Here is a 15220-nt window from a genome sequence, read left to right as displayed (position 1 = left end):
AAATTACTTTTTAGTGAGTCCCAACTCCTTTTCTATACTTAATTCTGCGCTGTCCTCACCATGAGGGTAATCCACCTCTGTGATTTTCTCTGCCTTTTCAACGGTCCATTTCTTAATGATGTGCACCTCTCATTCTGAATTGGCTAAAGTTAGCTTACGAACATCGACAGACAGTAAGAAACATCTGAGATTCTAAGGGTGCGTCCATACTGCAGTAGAACGTGTCTTAGACACATGTCAGTGACTTATCGCACACACACACACACACACACACACACGCACGCACACACACACATACACACACACATCACAATCAGGACAAGTCAGCCACTTATCTGTAGTTTACTGCTTCATATACAGTTATCCAGCATTCAACCGAAAGATTCGTTCCCCCTCACGCCAATTCATCGCGTTTATGTCCATCACTTTATATTATAAGAATAAGAATTCAATGGTATTAAACGTCACTAAGAATTAGTTTAGTATGAGTTATTCCTGTTGACTTATCTAGATATTTCTCCCAGCTAGGTTTATGTTTAGTAAATGAATAAATGTAGGTTATAAATGAGGTCGCTTAGCTTGTACTAATCGAGATGAATTCCCTGAAATCACATAAATAATGGAAGAAGAAGACCAGGATTTAGCCAGGAATGCTTGATGACAAAAGAAGAAGAAGAGAAAGAAGAAGAAGAAAACTATTTTCCACTACTGAGTAATCAAAAACAATCAGATCTGAATAATGATTTTAAAATAAAAATAAAAACTCATGGAGATAACTAAAACAATAAAATAAAACCTTAAATATAAAATTAAATATTGAAAAAAGGTGATGGGAGCAATTACTACTTATTAACTCCTAGACCCATCCGTGGAGTACCTATGTGGCACGTAGCTACACCTCATCAACCATCAATAAGTTTAGCTTTTTAAAGTCAATTTCTTCATGGTCTGTGCCTTCAGCAGGCCATTTTTGTTTGCAGCGACGAAAGTCCTGAAAAGATGTTGTGTGATAGGCCTACGTAGCCTATACTGCCTTCTGATAGTGTAGTAGTAGTAGTATATGACGTCTATTACTATCCTCGGTCTATATAATGACTCCATTCATAAATGTTCATTGTTTATATATCTTCAAAACTTCTTCCTCTTCTTCTCGGCTCAAGTCTTTTAGTCTGGTCTCTGTTTCTATAATTGAGTCTTTTCCAAGGGCTCATTTCACACTTCCATTTGCAGAGGTTTTACAGACGGGTGGTGACCTTCCTGACTCCATCCCTCCTCATTGATCTGGGTTTGTGAAGAAGAAGAAGAAGAAGAAGAACAAGAACAAGAAAAGGAAGAAGACGAAGAAGAATGAATGAATGAATTAATTAATTAATTAAATCTTTGCTATGTTGTAGACGTAGGAGCCAACGAGCTATACACAAGACCCGAAGAAAAGCAAGAAAACAGAGGAAGGAAAAGAAGTGATATAACCAACCCTCACTTTCTCTCTCCTAAAGGATGAATACTATAAGAATCTGGCGGAACACAGGCAGGAAGATTAACAATGGACAAATAAATGGATAAAAGTAGGAAACGTCAGCTATAAATTGGTCTTATGAGGCCACCTGAGTGGAGAATACATCCAGGCTGCATGGAAACACAAAGGAAAGCAATGAGATTCAGAAACCCTTGGAGTTTTTTATCGTCACATTTTATTGTCGTGGGTCAATCAAGTCTATAGTGAGGGGTTAGCTATACATAACCAGTTAATTAACAGCTATTAGGCTATATAGCTATTTCCGGGAGTAATATTCAAAGTGATATATCTCTTAAACGAAAGATCTCACGATGCGAAATGGGCTAATTATTAGTTATTATTATTATTATTATTATTATTATTATTATTATTATTATTATTATTTTGTTAAAAATAACTGCTGCTTCAGCACTATTAATCTTATAAAGAGTCTTCTCTATCTTTCTGATGACGGCTTTCTCGTTGTTGCTTAGACTGGCGAGCAACGCACCAAAGGGCATGGTAAAATTCGGTTGAGTCATTTGATTTATTATTGCTTATACAATTCTCTCTCTCTCTCAATCTCTCTCTCTCTCTCTCTCTAACGCGACGTTTCCTCCTGATCGACAGGACATTATCAAGCGATAACTGCTGAGGGACTGAATTCCAGTGGCGAGTCCTTCTCCTTTTATCGTGGTGTTGCGAGCTCTCCAGTACGGTCAGAGCACTTCTCCGGTAGGTCGAGTTTTTATTGGTTCCCGGGAAGGTGACTCATACGGCGGGCGTTGACTAGTCTTGCAGACCTTCTCAGGTGGGGGGTATCACCGGGAGCCTCTTGATTGGCTTCTACCTGCGTGACGTCACCCCTGGTATTATTCTCATGTCCGGTGTTCGTTCCATGCGCGCTGGTACTTTCGTTAGGGGAGAGGGGTGTGGTCCTCCTCACACACGTCGGTATCAGGAACGCTTCTTGGGTGGTATTGAGGGGAGGCTTTTCTTCGAGGATGAGCAGCGCTTCTAGGAGACGCAGACGTCGTGGGTCAGTGCTCTCCCGATGATCTTAGTATTCCTGACGATGTCGTCTCTCGTGATGTTTCTGCGGAAACATCACGAGAGACGACATCGTCAGGAATACTAAGATCATCGGGAGAGCACCCTGACCCACGACGTCTGCGTCTCCTAGAAGCGCTGCTCCATCCTCGAAGAAAAGCCTCCCCTCAATACCACCCAAGAAGCGTTCCTGATACCGACGTGTGTGAGGAGGACCACACCCTCTCCCCTAACGAAAGTACCAGCGCGCATGGAACGAACACCGGACATGAGAATAATACCAGGGGTGACGTCACGCAGGTAGAAGCCAATCAAGAGGCTCCTGGTGATACCCCCTACCTGAGAAGGTCTGCAAGACTAGTCAACGCACCCGCCGTATGAGTCACCTTCCCGGGAACCCAATAAAAACTCGACCTACCGGAGAAGTGCTCTGACCGTACTGGAGAGCTCGCAACACCACGATAAAAGGAGAAGGACTCCGCCACTGGAATTCAGTCCCTCAGCAGTTATCGCTTGATAATGTCCTGTCGATCAGGAGGAAACGTCGCGTTAGAGAGAGAGAGAAGAGAGAGAGAGAGAGAGAGAGAGAATTGTATAAGCAATAATAAATCAAATGACTCAACCGAATTTTACCATGCCCTTTGGTGCGTTGCTCGCCAGTCTAAGCAACAACGAGAAAGCCGTCATCAGAAAGATAGAGAAGACTCTTTATAAGATTAATAGTGCTGAGCAGCAGTTATTTTAACAAAACATGTCTACGAGAGGGTCCTCCTTCCGAAATATTATTATTATTATTATTATTATTATTATTATTCAGATGAACCCTAATTCGTATGGAACCAGGCCACGTACCAAAGGGGCCACTGACTTGAAGAAATTCAAGCTTCCAAAGAATATTATGGTGTTCATCAGGAAGAAGTAAGAGGGGTTAAATGGAAATAAGGAAATGAGATATATCCCACTTATAAAAAAGAGAAAAAAATCAATTAACATATAGATAAAAGTTCCAATTGCACGACAATCAGCTGGAACGTTTGTCCCACAGATCAATTAACAGTCTTTGAGGTATCAAGGAACTGGAATTTTGAACTACAATGAAAAGGAAATTGTATTGGCATTATAGTAATCAAAGTTTGTTAGGTCCTCATAATAGTCACGCCAAAGGTTTTGTTTTTGAGGGACAAAATTCAGAAGAGGACAACGCTTTAAAAAGGCCCATAGGCCTAAGCCTAAGAAAAATTCCAGAAGTAACAATTTAGAAAAACAAAAGAATAAGAAATTCCAAGCCATGGCGCACTGGACTTATACAAATTAACAACGAGACGACTCGAGTTCACATACTTTATCTTAGAGGTTCGATCGTTCGTTTAGTCTGTATAGATCAAGATGGCCTTTGTCAGGAGACGATCTTAATTATTCTTGGGGTACCTGTACTAGCCTTACAATCCCTCAAGGAGTCAATCCAGCATTTACGACCATTGATCAAAGTCCATAGCTAATATGTCATGGCAGAGAAAATGATAATAATAATATAACAATAACAATAATTATAAAACTCCATAAACTTTTTTCTTTTTGTGAGAGAGAATTCCCAATCAAGGGATATGATTTTATCGGTCTAGTCTGCCATTGGCTAATACACCATTGAATTCAGACAGTAACTCACAAGGATTATGTATATTTAGCATGATGAATAAATAAGACAGGATGAAAAAAAAATGAAAATATGGAAACTAAGTCTACCAGACTGCCCAAAGTTCAGGTAAGTATTTTTTTTTCTATTTCTTTTACTCGTGATGGGCACTTTGCATATTCAAGTTGCATTTTATTTGATTTCCTAGTGTTATTTTTTTTTACCAGTGTCTTGGCTTTCCAGTTCCTTTTTTTTTTTTTTTTTTTTTTTTGCTGCTGTGCATTCCTTAGCCAGAACTAGTTTGAAAGGTTCAAAACTGTTTGTACTTTTTTTTTCTATTTTTGGTGGCATGAACTTGACCCTCTTCTGTGAGTGGAGCTGATGTTATCTGGGCATCCTCCTTTATCTCACGTTTTAGCATGGCTATCGAGCACGTAAGCACGACGTAATTCTAATTAATAACGTCCATTTGAATGACCCCATAAGCCGTGAAGCTATATGCCTTGGTAGAGTGGCACCCGGATGTAAATAAAAAGGTAGCAACTGAGAGAGAGAGGGACCCGGCAGGCAGAGCCGGCATCAAATCTTTCTTCAAAACTGGAGTATTGCATTACTGTTCAGCTGAACTTGACGTATATACAGGTTACAGAAGGAAACTCTGCCCCAAGTAACCTTTGATATAGCGTACTCTTGGTTTATTTGTTCGTTGCTTGCTACCCTCGTCTTTTTATGGGTTGTGCTACAATAAACAACTGCAAAATATATGAGTTCAGCTGAGTTGTTTAGAATATCGTGGCGAATACTTCTAGTATGGCAACATTCGCAACTGCTTGCAGTTGCCAAATGTCACCTGTAAGCGACTCCGTTCATTCTTAAGTTTCGCACGGAGCGTCCAGTAGGGTGTTTGTCCTAAGACGTGATCGACGAGTAGTTTTTGTACATAAGGAGGATTATAGCTGGTTTTACTTTATATTCTTTTTTAAAAGTGGCTCATATATGTATAAAAGTATCGTATGGATTAGATGGGAGTTTTATTTTGTTTTTTATGACGCACAATGAGAGTAAGTGCGTTCCATAGGAGGGCGATTTAAGAGAATCGAACGATTTTTTATTCGTTCTGACAGACAGCGTAAAAACGTTGCGGTAGTATGGCAACTGAACCGACCACTAAACCCCACTCACTCGTGCCGATATCGCCTTCTTCTCGATTCTCCCCTACGAGACTTGTCAGTTTCGTCCCTGACTAGTGAGAGAGAGTATGTAGCTGCCCGTCCGGGCCGAAATGAAGATTTCTCGTTGAGATTTTAGTGCCGGAATCCGCCTTCTTTTTCCCAAGACGGGTACGATACCCGCGTCGCGTCGTGTGTGCCCGTCTCGGTGTACCCGTGACGTCGTAAAGAGGGCCGCCAGTCGCTTGAAAAGGCTGGTTTTGAAATTGTTGATTTTTAAAGGGGCCGTCTGTCTGTCTGTCTGTCAACTGGACTCTGCTCGGTGGACCACTTGAGTGTTTTCGGAAATGGGACATTTTTTTGCCATATTTATTTATTAAAGGTTAATTTTAGTGTCAATTTTATAGTCAGACTCCATTTTACAAGGTTGATATTATATTTCCGTCTGTGCAGGTCTTCGGCGCCTAGTTTAGGTTAGGTAGTATAGGTTGACCTCCGAGTGCCACCTTGGCCCTGGCTTCGGCTTCGACTTGACAGATCTATATCGAAACTATTATGTTGAAAAAATAATCTCTTCAACTCAGTGGATCTATTTTATAATTTCTCCTCTTCATCTTGAAGCCATTTTTATATTAAAAAGATAATCTCTTGGACTCGACAGATCTAGTAGCTATTTCATTATTTCGCCTCTGTTTCAAAGCCATTTTTATATTAAATAAATATAATCGCTTCAACTCCACTGATCTATTTTACCCTTTTGCCTCTTCGTTTGAAAGCCATTTTCACATAAAAAAATCGTCTTTACACGTTGTCCAATACTATTTTACCTCCATAAATTAAATTCTTCACGTCGGGCACCCCAGGCCATGGGGGTATGCTCGTAAAACACATCCATACCCCAAGGCCCAACTAGGCCATAGAGGCTTTTAGCCTATGCATTAGTGTAGCCTAGGTATGCCGTCCTTCCTGTCTGCATAGGCCTAGTCTTAGTATATTGTCTCCTTTTAGCCTTGCCCTAATTGTGTTCTTTTACCCTCCATGTAAGGGTTGACTGGCAGCGTCCATTACACGTTTGATTAATTCTCCGTGTTAGTAAATTTTACAGCCAACCATTCCGTCATATTTGGGCTCGGGACCGACTTGAGTGTATCCTACGCAGGTTTTAGGCCGTGCACATTCATTCATTGATAATAGGGTATGCCTGGCATGATGTGCTGATATAGCTATGCCATTACTGTATAATGTATAGGCTAGGTACACACATATCATCATTTCATTCCACAATAATGTATCGTTATTATTATAGTGAAAATATTAGTGGTAGGGCTGTATCGTTAATAAGCTTGTTTAGGAAATTTTTGCGATACATACCGTAATGCAAATCTGTGCCTAACGTTAGTGGTGTTGAACAGCCTACCTTTTTGGCCTTGGTGACTTGGGTTTGGCCCTTACTGCTGTACATTTGCTCATCTATCTGACGATTGTCCAGCAAGACAGATTATGCAATCTTAAACAGGAATAACCACCCCTTCACCTAACCATGTCGAACGGGACTGCATATGCTGTTGCTGTTGGATATGACTGTTGGAATAGATAAGGTTTTGTGGTAGACAATGTTTAAGCTTCCTACCTAACAACAGTTGACCTCTGGGATTTGCGGGGTGTAGGGACCATCCCAACCCCCGGCAAAAAGCTAAAATCCCCAAATTCTTTACACCCTCTATAACACTTATAGCTGCCCATTTGGATATTTCAAACTTCCAAAAATCTTCCCTTTAAAACGTACCTAATAGGTATCTTTCCTATTTAATAGTATTATCATTGACAAACAAAATGTGTTCAGTCACGAATATAGGTATATGAAAATACAGTGATAACTGAATACTTCTTTATGAAAAATTCTGCAAATAGGTGAATTTTCTGTGAATAATGTGGATATACTTTCCAGAAAAATCCACAAATAGGTGAAGCTGCAAATCCAGATCCGTAAATAGGTTGGGGTTGACTGCAAAAATGTCATGGTTTAGTTTTCAGTTTCTCAGTTTAATTACAACAAAGTCTGGCACATATATTTCTCACGCTATTCAATTTTGGAACTTGCTACAATAGAATATGTATATACAGTAGAGACCAATGTAGTTCCGTCTAAATTCCAAGCATGTTTCTTGAGCCCTTGTAGTTTCTTTTCAACCGAGTGGTGTGGTGTACATCTTAAGGTCATTTGATCTTGCCTGCAGTCACCTATTTAATCATTTGTATAAATTTATTTAGTCATGTGCATTAATGTGTGTTCACACAGTCGAACAATGTCTGACGAACAAATGTTGTTGCCAGTTAACAATTGTCTGCCAGTCTTTGCCTTGTTGGCAGAGTAAAAACAGTGGTACACAACCTAATCTGGTACCACTGTTTGTTGCCAGGTCTACTTCTATCATCTCAACGCTTATGACGTCATCCTACTTTGCCTATGATATGGAGACGACGTTTGTCCATTGGACATTGTTCGACCATGTGGACGCACCTTTACAGAATTTTCAAATGGGCGTACCTATTGTTTTTGTTTGTTGTTTAAGGTTCACAGCTACAGGGATTCATGAGGCAGCCAGATTGATATCAAGTAATTGCCATGGGAATGGGCCATGCCCATCATTTTTAAATTCTTGGTTACCTGTGGGATATTAAATTGAAATTGAATTGTTTATATGCAGAACAAACCTTCAGTCTTAACAATTGGATAGGAATTGCCAGATCTCACAGATTCCTTGCTATACAATCTTTGATTGTTTTTGTAACCAGTTGTCCAACTGGCGCTTAGATTTATCCTATTGTTAAGACCTCAGGTGTGTTAGCTATGAAAGCATACAAATTGATTAAAAATTGTCATTTTAACAGTAGTATGTGTTTTGAGGCTCATATTGGAAAGAAGAATAAGCTGAAACGTGGAAACGACTGTTACAGAACTGTACAGGCAGTCCCCGGGTTACGACGGGGGTTCCGTTCTTGAGACACGTCGTAAGCCAAAAATCGTCGTAAGATGGAACATCGTCAAAAATCCTAAGAAAGCCTTACTTTTAATGATTTGGGTGCATTGAAAACTATGTAAACTGCATTCTTATTGCATTTTTCATCCAAAAAAATCTTCAAATATTGATTCATTTTGGATTTTTGTGTCATATTTCATCTGCCAGATCAGTGTTGTAGGCGTCGTAACCCTGGAACATGCTTCATAACCCTGGAAATAATTTCTGATGAATATAATTGAAAAGCACCTTAACCCTCGGAAACATCGTAAGCCAAACCTGTTATAAACCCGGGGACTGCCTGTATTAGTGATGCATAAATGCATAAAGGAGTTTGGATAAATACAGATTAATGGAGTCAAATTGCTATAAGATACTGATAAAGGACTTTTAGATTACATAATACCATACTGTTAAATAAGAAATACAAAAAAATTGTCCCGAGGTTGTGAAGACTTTAGACATTACAAAAAACAAATAAAAAACAAAAAGAGATCTCCCTTTTAGAACAGCTGTGACACATAGGACAAGTTACTCAAGCAGTCTGTAAAAGGTAACTAACAAATAAATGTAGCAAAATAGGTAGACAGAATGCAGCAGGAAGGAAGCCCTTTAAAAATAAACAAGTATGGTGGTGATTAGGAATGTCTTGGAGTTTTTTTTTGCAGTTTTTTTTTTATATATATTTTGACATTGTTTTTTAATAATGTTGGTGCCATTGGCTTTGACAGCCATTCCACAATCCACAATAACGAGTACTATATCTTTTTTACATTTCTGTTTTATCAGTCATTATTCATTCATGCTCATATGTACAGCATAATTATACTTTGAGTGAAAAACACAGACGCTGCAAATTAAATTACAGAAATGCAAACAACTGTATATTAATCATATACGGTATGTGAAGACCAAGGGAGATTGGTTTGATGGCAGATACATAGAGAACCTGTTTGGGAAATAAAAACAAAGATGACAGCCCATCTCTGATAAACGCAGTGCAAACAGTAACGGCAAATATGAAATATTTAAAAGGCAGGTGTACTCCAAAAAATAAAAATAAGCATTGGTGTAGGGGCACTGTGGGACTTTTCTCCATGTTGCTTTCAATCCAGTTTTGGTTCTGTAACAGTTCTTTAGAGGTTATAGTGTGACACTAGGCAGTATACTCCTAGAAGTTCTTTTATGCTTTAGGCAGTATACATACTCCTAGAAGTTTCTTTTTTATGCTTCTCATCCATTTGCCTCTTCTGCTTAACTTTCTACTTCCCTAACCTTGTCATGCTCTAGTTTTCAGGCAGTTGTAGTCTTTTTCAGAAATTATCGCTGGGTGATCTTGTTCACCTGTCTGGTCGTGTAGTGATAAATATCTTCATTAGATCACAAGAGCTCTTAGTTGATATAAGTTCTAATGTACTGAAGAGATGACGCTCTGCAATCTGCCAATATTCTCTGAAGTAGGAAATCCATTTTGAGATTTGTTTGAGGAAAAAGGACACTAGTGAATAAGTACAGTACAGTATACATAATACTTGGCTTTGGAAATTGTTTAGGCAAGGTGGCAATGCGATTGAGTTATATAGTGCACTGGAACATACGTATTATGAAATACATTTCATGTTAGCTTATAATTTTATGGTCTCCACTCTAGTCGTGTTCTGTGCCCCCTCTCTGCCCAAAAATTCTGAACAGGTGCAGGTTTATAAGTACAATACTGTACTATGACCTTCCATTTTTTGGGCCTTTCTGCTCTACTTCCAAATCTGCTTTTGTGACCATTGATATTTTGTCCTTTTTCTCATACACCAATTCCTTATTCTTAATATGATTTCCCAACCATACACCAGCCATGGATCTCAATATTCATGGTCATTACTTTTTTAAACCCATTTCATGATCAGTTCCCCATGGTTGTTTTTTTATATACAGACACCACCTTACTGAAGCTCATTCAACTTACAATCAATCAGAGATACTACAAACAAATAGGATTGCAAATGAAAACTGTGTTCAATGTGCTCCCCTTTTCCACCCATGATTTAGAATTTCGTGGTCGCACACCTATTTCTTTGTATACAGAAACTGTATTGATATTGTATCATACTGTACATAAATAGGCAGCATGAAGAGTACAATAACCAACTTACAAACAATTCCACATACAACGGCCCGTCTGGAACGTAATAGCCTGTTTGTAAGCAGGGTTATGTCTGTATATTATAGCATAGGCAATATTTACCCATTGTAAGGCTTTGCTATGGGGACATTTTTATTAATAGCTCTTTCCATTTCATCCATGCTGTAGCTATATACTCTATTTCTTGTAGTTTTCCCAATTCTGCTTGATAGTCCAATATATCTCTTAGGTAACAGGATACCCAAATTCTTCCAAGACCTGCTCATTTATCACAACAGGGTTATGAGTTGTTCTCTCTTTCCTGTTTGGTTTTAATATGCTTTTGTAATAAAAGTCTTCTTCATGTACATTTTGTAGTCATGAGCACTTCATGTAAAACCATGTGTTACTTTCAATACACTGTAGGTACACCTCTTCCACACCTGTGTCACAACAAGCACTTGGCCACTCATTTTCCATACTAGTACACTTTGTCTCTGATTCCATTGCTATCACTATAAGCTTTGTTATGATTACATAAAAATTCAATTCTTAATTTCCATTTTACTCTTCCACTTTTTTATCATTTCCACCACCTCTTCCTGAGTTCTGCTGTTTGCGCCAAGTCCATTGCACAAAAGCAACTCCATGGTCACGCTTTTCTGTCCCCCCTTTTTGATCAGTCTTCCTTTAATATGATAAATAGCAAAGGGTTCAGTACTGGCCCTTGATGGACTCTTGCAATCTGTCTCTAATTCTTCTGATGCAGCTGGCTTAACTCTAGCTGTATACTATCTTAAATGTAAGTTATTATTCCTCATGGTATCCACTGAAGGCAGACAAGAATGTCTTTCACATGCCGTTTGTTTTACTTGTCTTCAGTATCATTGTGTTTGATGACATACTTCTCCAGTCTGTCATCCCTAGCACTTTCTGCTGGATTTCTCATGTGGTCTGAACCATGCCCCTTATTATATTAAGCCTTCTCGCTAGTCAGCATCCCTCTCCTTTCATATTAACCATTTCTTAAAGTGATTTATCTTCCGCCTCATCACAACTAGAATTTCTTGATCTGTTATTCAGTCACTCAATTATATACCCCATTTCCTCTTTTACTTCATCATTTGTGATACAACCTTCTAACTGTATGCCCTACATGAACCTCAGCATTTTGCATACACTTGAATAATGTCAGCCCACCTCTGGGAGTCAGTAGTAATCATATGGTTACAATTCAAAAACTGTCTTTTTTTTTCCTCCACTGCCAATATTTAGAACGTTTCTACTTGCTTCCATTTTCTCTGGCTTGTCTTCCCATTCTTAAAAGAGGCATGACTGGTGTTTCTTTGGGGTCAGCCCCACTTCTTTGTCCCCTCAGTTTTTTCATGCCTGGGCAAGATAAGGGCACTGGATTGCTTGTTTCATTGTTCTTGGAAGTTGAAAAATACTTTACACACTGCCATTATCAGTTTTAAAGATTCAGATCATTTGTGTATCTTCATTAAACATTACTATACAAAATAAATTCTTAGGTACAAAAGATATTGCCTTGAGTATGCAGCTGAATTGTACTTTGTAGCTTCTCTGTTTCTCTGTTGTATGTGACATGCTTTGAGCTCCAGAGCTGAACCCCTATAGTGTACGTCGCTTGTACGTAGGTAATAGATTAATAACAGTCTGTACCTTACCATGCTCTGTAATATGAATGATAGGATAAGGTGTGCTAATGCTCAATCCCTCTGTAGGTACTGAATCTTAATATATTGTATACGATAGGTTTATCGTTATTAATGCTAATGCTCGTCATTATCATGAAGGCTGTCAAAAGTGCCAACACTGTTACCTTAGTCTGAATAGATTTCTTTGTATGCATATGTATACACTTTCTGTTTGTTGATTATTTTTAGTAATGTATTTTTTTTGTTTGGTTGTCACTCTGATTATTAATATTTTTTACATATTTTTTGTTTTGGTTTTGCTCTTTTATTTTTTATGTATTTTAGTCTCAGCATCCTTAATGGTATTGATGCTGATTCCTGATACGTAAATGCTTACACAGTTTGAATACTATAATGAAAATTAGCCTTGGCATGGTAATGGAGTAGCAGTTCTAAATTCTTTTCTGATAACACCAGTCCCACAAAATATTGTTTTTTAATTGTAGTACTGTACTGCATCCTGAAGTAAATGTTGACTGCCACACCGTTCTTGGTCTGTCATTGCTATGCACCAGTGAACTCTTGTGTTGTATGACTCAAATGTTGCTTGGTTTAATTATAGGTGTGGCATAGCACGTGTGGTATTCAGTTGAGAAGTTTACCTTTCTAAATACAGTCAGTTTTCACTAAAACTTTTTAACGAAAAGTGCAATATTGATAACTTCCCTCTGCAATTGACATCTTACTGAATTAGCTTTAGGGCCCCATGATTGTCAGGTTGCTGCTCGCATAAAACTGCTCCTTTACGCTTTATTGTTTTTATTTTGAAGTTTGTCATCTGTAAGGCAAGCCTATGTTCATATAATTCAGTGGACCCCCCGTATTCGCGTTCTCCGGATTCGCAGACTCACACATTCGCAGATTTCTCTTGGGAACGTTTCCCTGCATTGTTCGCGGAAAATTAACACATTCGCGGTATTGTTCTATGAGAAATATCCACAAATTCTTGGTTTATTTTATCAATGTCATAAAATGCACTTTTTGTAATAAAACTTAAAAAAACCAAGTACTATAGACATTTTTAGTTGGTTTTTCTTGAGTTTTAACTAACGAAATGGAGGTTTTAAGCAATTTTATAGGGGTTCCAACTATTCACGGGGGTGTCTGGTACGCATCCCCCGCAAATACGGGGAAACCACTGTACTATATAGTATAAGGCAGTCCCCTGTCGTCTGCGGACTTGGTTGATGGTGATCTGGTTTTGTGGCGCTTGTGTGGCACCATAAAATCAGCGATTTATGACGCTATAGCAGGCCACATCCCGGTTATCGGCGCCAATAGAGTTATGATGCCGTAACACACCTAATGGAGGTGCTGTTAACTGGTTATCAGCGCCATAAGTGCCACAACTCACCAAGTGTGGGTTAATGGCGGTTTTTGCTTATCAGCACCAAGAATGGAATCCCCACCGACAACTGGGGGACTGCCAGTATAGTTCAAACTGTCTGCAGAGAAGGAAATTTTAGTATACAAGGGGGAATGGGGTTCCGTTCTGGAGGTGCGTCGTAAGCCGGAACATCATCAAAAAATCCTTAAGAAAACTTTACTTTTAATGCTTTGGGTGCATTAAAAACTATGTGAACTGCTTTCTTATTGCATTTTTCATCAAATAACCTTCAAATATTGATTATTTTGCATTTTTGGTGTCATATTTCTTCTGCCAGATCAGCATTGTAGGTGTTGTAACCCTGGAAATAATTTCTGATGAATATAATTGAAAAGTGCCTCAACCTCGGAACGTCGTAAGCCTAACCCGTCATAACCCGGGGACTGCCTGTATACCTATGTGGCCTTTTAACTTTAATGCATAAAAGTACGCATAGTAGTTCAAGTTAGCATGTATTACGTGTGTTCTTGAAACAGTGGAGCAACTTGTAAAACTGGGGCAACTACATTTTTGCAAGCATGAAATGCAGTAGGAAGTAGTTACTATTGGACAGCTAACCACAGTCAAATTGCTGGTTATTACTACGTACATCGTTAATTTGGTGGTTTACCCTTTCATGTGCATCTGTTGGTAATAAATAAAACCCAGAACTTAATGGTGTGCAAGTGTGGAGGCGAGTCTACATGTAAGAATTATCTGGTTGTAATATTAGTATAGGGCTTGGAGTTGGCTTCAGTGCATGAGAGTAATTAGGTATACTGGATGAATATTAACCACTGTTAAAGATATCTTATAGTGGCTCTGTACCGTTAGGCGAGGAGATATGAGATATCTTTTAACAGTAGTTAAGTGTCCAAATGATAGATATTATGAAAATATATATAGTACAGTATATATATTATATGTATAGTGAACCCCTGCTATTTGTGGTTTCACAATTCACGGACTCCCCCATTCGCGGATTTCTCTCTGGAACATATTTTTGTACTTATGCACATTATTCCTGGAAAATTTGCCTATTTGCGATATTTCTCTTGAATAAATATTCTAATTGCTGTATTTTCATATAAGTTTCATGACTAAATGCCCTTTTTCTGATAAAAATATTAAAATGCTATGTAGGTAAGGGCATTTTTACATTTTTTTTTTTTGTTTTTTTTTTTTTTTTTTTTTTTTTTTTTTTTTTTTGCACTATCAAAGTAGGCAGTCCAGTTTTATGAGGCTTGTCTAGCTTCAAAAATCACATAAAATCGGCCCGCCAATTTCTGGTTATTGGCCGCGATACATACTTAACAATGACACCATTAACTGGTTATCATTGCCAAATTTCAGTTATTGGTGCCAATAAACACCGAAAAATGCCAAGTTTCGGTTATTGGTGATTTTTACTTATCAAGCCGTCAGAATGGAACCCCTGCTGATAACCGGGGACTGCCTTACATATATGTATATTTTAAGAGGACAGTGGGAATTTTAATCTTGTGTGTCATCAATAAGCAACACTGCTATACTGGTAGTGTAGGTGCATTTATGCCATTAATCCTTTTAACTGTAGTATATATGTATGTGTTTGCCTGTAATTAACATGTGCCAATAATTTGAAGTTTATAATCTAAATATGAAACTACAGGA

At 38.4% G+C, this 15220-nt stretch overlaps 1 protein-coding gene across 19 annotated transcripts in view; it reads left to right on the top strand.

The window, feature by feature from the left end:
• The first annotated feature begins 5373 nt into the window (after positions 1–5373).
• LOC135199325 (inositol 1,4,5-trisphosphate receptor-like) overlaps positions 5374–15220 on the top strand; it is a 335174-nt gene continuing 325327 nt past the window's right edge. For 9 of the 19 annotated variants that reach the window (XM_064227255.1, XM_064227253.1, XM_064227248.1 and 6 more), the window contains exon 1: positions 5444–5518. The gene's annotated coding sequence lies outside the window, so the exon portion shown is untranslated. The other 10 variants (XM_064227249.1, XM_064227246.1, XM_064227247.1 and 7 more) reach the window with 6 other exon arrangements.

This window comes from Macrobrachium nipponense, chromosome 25 (genome assembly GCF_015104395.2).
Source record: "Macrobrachium nipponense isolate FS-2020 chromosome 25, ASM1510439v2, whole genome shotgun sequence".
Taxonomy (NCBI): Eukaryota; Metazoa; Arthropoda; class Malacostraca; order Decapoda; family Palaemonidae; genus Macrobrachium; species Macrobrachium nipponense.
Note: the sequence above shows the minus strand (reverse complement) of the source record. Positions and strands in the feature narration are given on the sequence as shown.